Genomic DNA, 7228 nt, shown 5'->3' with positions numbered 1-7228 from the left:
ATCACACTTCTATTTATTTACAACTCAATGATTACAACTCGATACAAGAACAAAGTATGACTCTATATGAATGCCTCCGGCGGTGTATCGGGATTGCGATGAATCAAGTGTGACATGTATGAAAAATTATGATCGGTGGCTTTGCCACAAATACGATGTCAACTACATGATCATGCAAAGCAATATGACAATGATGATGCGTTTCATAATAAATGGAACGGTGGAAAGTTGCATGGCAATATATCTCGGAATGGCTATGTAAGTGTCATAATAGGTAGGTATGGTGGTTGTTTTGTGGAAGATATAAGGAGGTTTATGTGTGAAAAAGCGTATCATATCACGGGGTTTGGATGCACTGGAGAAGTTTGCACCAACTCTCAATGTGAGAAAGGGCAATGCACGGTACCGAAGAGGCTAGCAAGGATGGAAGGGTAAGAGTGCGTATAATCCATGGGCTCAACATTAGTCGTAAAGAACCCACATACTTATTGCAAAAATCTACAAGTCGTCAAAAACCTCGGCACTACGCGCATGCTCCTAGGGGGATAGATTGGTAGGAAAAGACCATCGCTCGTCCCCGACCGCCACTCATAAGGAGGACAATCAAATAACACCTCATGTTTCAAATTTGTTACATAATGTTTACCATACGTGCATGCTACGGGACTTGCAAACTTCAACACAAGCATTTCTCAATTTCACAACTACTCAACTAGCATGACTTTGATATTATTACCTTCATATCTCAAAACAACCATCAAGCATCAAACTTCTCTTATTATTCAAAACACTCATAAGAAAATTTTACTAATCTTGAATACCTAGCATATTAGGACTTTAAGCAAATTACCATGCTATTGAAGACTCTCAAATTATCTCAGTGAAGCATGAGAGATCAATAGTTTCTATAAAACAAATCCACCACCATGCTCTAAAAGATATAAGTGAAGCACTAGAGCAACAACAAACTACTCCGAAAGATATAAGTGAAGATCAATGAGTAGTTGAATAATTATGCAACTATGTGAAGACTCTCTAACATTTAATAATTTCAGATCTTGGTACTTTATTCAAACAGCAAGCAAAACAAAATGAAATAAAATGACGCTCCAAGCAAAACACATATCATGTGGTAAATAAAAATATAGCTCCAAGTAAAGTTACCGATGAACGAAGACGAAAGAGGGGATACCTTCCGGGGCATCCCCAAGCTTAGGCTCTTGGTTGTCCTTGAATATTAACTTGGGGTGACTTTGGCATCCCCAAGCTTAGTCTCTTGCCACTCCTTGTTCCATAGTCCATCGAATCTTTACCCAAAACTTGGAAACTTCACAACACAAAACGTAACAGAAAAGTCGTAAGCTCCGTTAGCGAAAGAAAACAAAACACCACTTCAAGGTACTGTAATTAACTCATTATTTATTTATATTGGTGTTAAACCTACTGTATTCCAACTTATCTATAGTTTATAAACTCTTTTACCAGCCATAGATTCATCAAAATAAGCAAACAACACACGAAAAACAGAATCTGTCAAAAACAGAACAGTCTGTAGTAATATGTAACTAACGCAAACTTCTGGAACCCCAAAAATTCTAAAATAAATTTTTGGTCCTGAGGAATTTATCTATTAATCATATGCAAAAAGAATTAACTAAATAGCACTCTCAAATAAAAAATGGCAGCAATTCTCGTGAGCGCTAAAGTTTCTGTTGTTTACAGCATGATCATAAAGACTTCACCCCAAGTCTTCCCAAAGGTTCTACTTGGCACAAACACGAATTAAACACATAAAAAAACATATAAACAGAGGATAGATGAATTATTTATTACTAAACAGGAACAAAAAGCAAGTAACTAAAATAAAATTGGGTTGCCTCCCAACAAGCGCTATCGTTTAACGCCCCTAGCTAGGCATGATGATTTCAATGATGCTCACGTAAAAGATATGAATTGAAACATAAAGAGAGCATCATGAAGAATATGACTAGCACATTTAAGTCTAACCCACCTCCTATGCATAGGGATTTTGTGAGAAAAAAACTTATGGGAACAACAATCAACTAGCATAGGAAGCCAAAACAAGCATAACTTCAAAACTTTAAGCACATAGAGAGGAAACTTGATATTATTGCAATTCCTACAAGCATATGATCCTCCCTCATAATAATTTTCAGTAGCATCATGAATGAATTCGACAATATAACTATCAGATAAAGAATTCTCTTCATGATCTACAAGCATAGAATTTCTTTCCACATAAGCAAATTTATTCTCATGAATAGTAGTGGGAGCATACTCAACAAAATAATTATCATGTGAGGCATAATCCAATTGAAAACTAAAATCATGATAACAAGTTTCATGGATATCATTATTCTTTATAGAATACAAGTCATCACAATAATCATCATACATAGCGGGCATGCTCTCATCATAATAAATTTGCACATCAAACCTTGGGGGACTAAAAATATCATCTTCATCAAACGTAGCATCCCCAAGCTTGTGGATTTGCATATCATTAGCGTCATGGATATTCAAAGAATTCATACTAACAAAATTGCAGTCATGCTCATCATTCAAATATTTAGTGCCAAACATTCTAATGCATTCTTCTTCTAGCACTTGAGCACAATTTTCCTTTCCATCATACTCACGAAAGATATTAAAAAGGTGAAGCGTATGAGACAAACTAAATTCCATTTTTTATAGTTTTCTTTTATAAACTAAACTAGTGATAAAACAAGAAACTAAAAGACTCGATTGCAAGATCTAGAGATATACCTTCAAGCACTCACCTCCCCGGCAACGGCGCCAGAAAAGAGCTTGATGTCTACTACACAACCTTCTTCTTGTAGACATTGTTGGGCCTCCAAGTGCAGAGGTTTGTAGGACAGTAGCAAATTTCCCTCAAGTGGGTGACCTAAGGTTTATCAATCCATAGGAGGCGTAGGATGAAGATGGTCTCTCTCAAGCAACCCTGCAACCAAATAACAAAGATTCTCTAGTGTCCCCAAGACACCCAATACAATGGTAAATTGTATAGGTGCACTAGTTCGGCGAAGAGATGGTGATACAAGTGCAATATGGATAGTAGATAAAGGTATTTTTAATCTGAAAATATAAAAACAGCAAGGTAACTAATGGTAAATGTGAGCATAAACGGTATTGCAATGACAGGAAACAAGGCCTAGGGTTCATACTTTCACTAGTGCAATTCCTCTCAACAATAATAACATAATTGGATCATATAACTATCCCTCAACATGCAACAAAGAGACACTCCAAAGTCACTAATAGCGGAGAACAAACGAAGAGATTATGGTAGGATACGAAACCACCTCAAAGTTATTCTTTCCAATCAATCCGTTGGGCTATTCCTATAATTGTCACAAACAGCCCTAGAGTTCGTACTAGAATAACACCTTAAGACACAAATCAACCAAAACCCTAATGTCACCTAGATACTCCAATGTCACCTCAAGTATCCATGGGTATGATTATACGCTATGCATCACACAATCTCAGATTCATCTATTCAACCAACACATAGAACCTCAAAGAGTTCCCCAATGTTTCTACCGGAGAATCACGACGAAAACATGTGCCAACCCCTATGCATAGGTTCATGGGCGGAACCCGCAAGTTGATCACCAAAACATACATCAAGTGAATCACGTGGTATCCCATTGTCACCATAGATACGCACGGCAAGACATACATCAAGTGTTCTCAAATCTTTAAAGACTCAATTTGATAAGATAACTTCAAAGGGGAAACTCAATTCATTACAAGAGAGTAGAGGGGGAAGAGAAACATAAGATCCAACTATAATAGCAAAGCTCGCGATACATCAAGATCGTGCCAAATCAAGAACACGAGAGAGAGAGAGAGATCAAACACATAGCTACTGGTACATACCCTCAGCCCCGAGGGAGAACTATTCCCTCCTCGTCATGGAGAGCACCGGGATGATGAAGATGGCCACCGGAGAGGGATTCCCCCTCCGGCAGGGTGCCAGAACGGGTCTAGATTGGCTTTCGGTGGCTACAGAGGCTTTTGGCGGTGGAACTCCCGATCTATTGTGCTCTCTGATGTTTTTAGGGTATATGGAGATATATAGGTGGAAGAAGTACGTCAGGGGGGCCACGAGGGGCCCACGAGGGTGGAGGGCGCGCCCAGAGGGGGTGGGCGCGCCCCCCTGCCTCGTGGCCTCCTCGTAGGTCCCCTGACGTGCACTCCAAGTCTTCTGGGCTTCTTCTGATCCAAAAATAAGTTCCGTGAAGTTTCAGGTCAATTGGACTCCGTTTGATTTTCCTTTTCTTCGAAACCCTAAAACAAGGTAAAAACAGAAACTGGCACTGGGCTCTAGGTTAATAGGTTAGTCCCAAAAATGATATAAAAGTGTATAATAAAGCCCATAAACATTCAAAATAGTAGATAATATAGCATGGAGCAATCAAAAATTATAGATACATTGGAGACGTATCAACAGACAAGCTTCGCCTTCAATGTAAGATTTGGAATGTCAATTAGGGAACACAAGTATACACTATGCAGGATGCTGCTAACGTGACACTACGATCAGAGACCCTTCGACGAAACTGTCTGCGATGCGATAATAGCAAACTATGGTGTAAAAGAACCGTCAAAAAGGTGCAAAACATTTGCGATTGAGGAGCCATCATACACGGTTCAGATTTTAGTTGCGTTTGCGATTCAGGGCATACGGTTCAGTCCAATGAACTGTGTGCGATGAGGTGGAACAAAAGAAACGGGCAACCTCATGAAGGCGTGTGCGATATACAGCATACGGTTCACTCGGATGAACTGTTTGTGATTAGGAAACACAAAAGAAACGGTCAGCCAGAACAAGGTGTGTGTGATTGAGGGCATACGCTTTAGAAGGATGAACTGTTTGCAATTAGGCAACAGAACAGAAACGGATCAGCTAGATCAAAATGTCTGCGATTGATGGCATACACTTCACATGGATGAACTGCTTGCGATTAGCCATAACAAACTGAAACAGTTACATATATCAATGTGTGTGCGCTAGACGGGCACACACATTCTAATTAAAAGAAGCGTGCGCGATGGTAATAACGAGAGCGCACGATTGTTGGAACATGACGTGTGCTGACATCGCCTATTGCGGTGCATCCTATATGGTGCAAACGCCACGTACACGGCCAAGAAGGCGTACGTGCCCATGTTACGCCTTCCGGAAATAGTGCCGCACTTATAACCGTCAGTAAATTTTGAGCATGAATCCCGTCACATTCCAAATGGTTTCCCACTTAGGAGCGTATTACTACGCGGTTATAAATACTACCAGTCCAAGATGACTGGACATTCCTCCTCAACTCCTCATCCACAAAAACAAACAAGTCATTCATCATCATTCCCTTGCGTCCGCCATGGTCAGCGTGAGTTTTGGGTCGATAGATTGCCACCAGGGAGAGGCGAGCCTGTAAGCGAAAGCACGAGAGATGTCCCGCCTCGCCGCGAAAGCAGCCAACATGTCCTGCCACACAGCCGTAGCAACAGAGAGGTCCCGCCACACCACTGAAACAGCACAGAGGTCCCGTCATGCCGTCGATGCAGCTGACTGGTCTGGCCATGCCGCGGAAGCATAAGAGATGTCCCGCCGTGCCGGCAATGTAGTAGATATGTCCTCCTGTGCTGCGGCGGCTTGGGAAAAGGTCTCACGGGCAGGCGAGGACTCTTACAAGCGCATGCGTGCCCTCGTCCTTAAGCAGATGGATCAGATCTCCAGGTGGCCAAGGTTGCAGGATGACCTGAAAGCCTTGTTTGAACAGTCTACCGACGTCATCCGACAGCTAAATGAGAGCAATGCAAAGCTCCGGGCTGAGTGCGTCCTACTGAGGGCGAAGATGGTCGGAAGTGCGGAGCAGCAGGAGCAGACCACTGCCTTGTTGAAGAGGACCGACGTCATCATCGAGAAACTTATGGACGAGAATGCCATGCTGCACATCGAGCGCAGATGGCTGGTGGAGGAATCCGTGGATGCTCTCAAGCTGCATCTTGAGGACAAGAAAGAGCTCGCCGCCGCTCACCGCGGAGACTAGTTCCTGTGGCATGCAGCAACGCATCAAGAACATAGAGATCAGCGAGCTAGATCGTTGTCTTCCTTCTTATTTTGCCCTTGTGTATTTCGAGCGTTGCCGCATGTTGCTTTTTTAATTATGTTTCTAAATATGTAAGACAATTATTATCCACTGTCATCGTCCTTATATTTATCATGCTTGCTATAAGTCACAATCGATGCTATATAGGTCCGTCGGATCTAACATCAAGATCCGTGCAAAACTTTCTTTCAGATTTTCATTTTTCTCTCTTAAATATCAGTCCAGCGAGACATATAGCCACGCCGTAGAATAGGTGCTTGGGCGCCATGAATGGAGACATTGGGATAGAGGTGCGCGGCGGGTAGCGGTCAAAGGGCTCTCCTCCCTATGAGCACGCGCAGGGGTCTGATCGCACCCTCCCGAACTCAAATAGCTACGACGCATGGCACCTCCTAGCCAATAAAAAAGGGGACGCAGGGACGCACGTAATTGGTAAGTAGAACGCCCAGGTTTCAATAATACTTGTGTTTCCGATTTGTAACGTGACAACACTTGTTCCAAAATGACTTTGTTGATTGTTGATGTGTGCACCTTTGCAAATCGGACAGAAAAATTACCACAGCATGTTGGTGCCATGTCATGACACCATGCCAAGTTTCATGATTTTCAGGCGTGTTTTGGAATTACAGGAATTAAAAAACCAAGTTTCTCAATCCTTCCGGTCGAGCCACGACGCCCAGATGTTTGAATTTCTTTCTCATCTGTTGCATGGGACCTACAAATTCACCCAAGGACACACATGTGATTTTTCAAACAACTTTCGTGCACTGGAGCCTGTGCTTGTAGTTCAAAATTTGAATTATGCACATTAAATGTGCAAAAACTCAATTAATGCATAAAAAGGCCAAACTAACCCGGAATAATTCCAAAATTTCGGACGGTACTTCTATTTGGTCTAATCTGCTTGTGTAAAAAAATTAAGGCGGGACAAGGCAGTGTACATATGTCGTTTCGCACACGGAGGTGACATGTTCCCTCTCGGAACCATGAGCCTTCTTGAGGGAAGCTCCGGTTTGCAAGAAGGTTACACCAAAGCTTGTCCCAATTCGGCCAAAAAAATTACCGCAGCATGT

This window comes from Triticum urartu, chromosome 1, assembly GCF_003073215.2.
Source record: "Triticum urartu cultivar G1812 chromosome 1, Tu2.1, whole genome shotgun sequence".
NCBI lineage: Eukaryota > Viridiplantae > Streptophyta > Magnoliopsida > Poales > Poaceae > Triticum > Triticum urartu.
The sequence above is the reverse complement of the archived record's forward strand: the minus strand, read 5'-3'. Positions refer to the sequence as shown.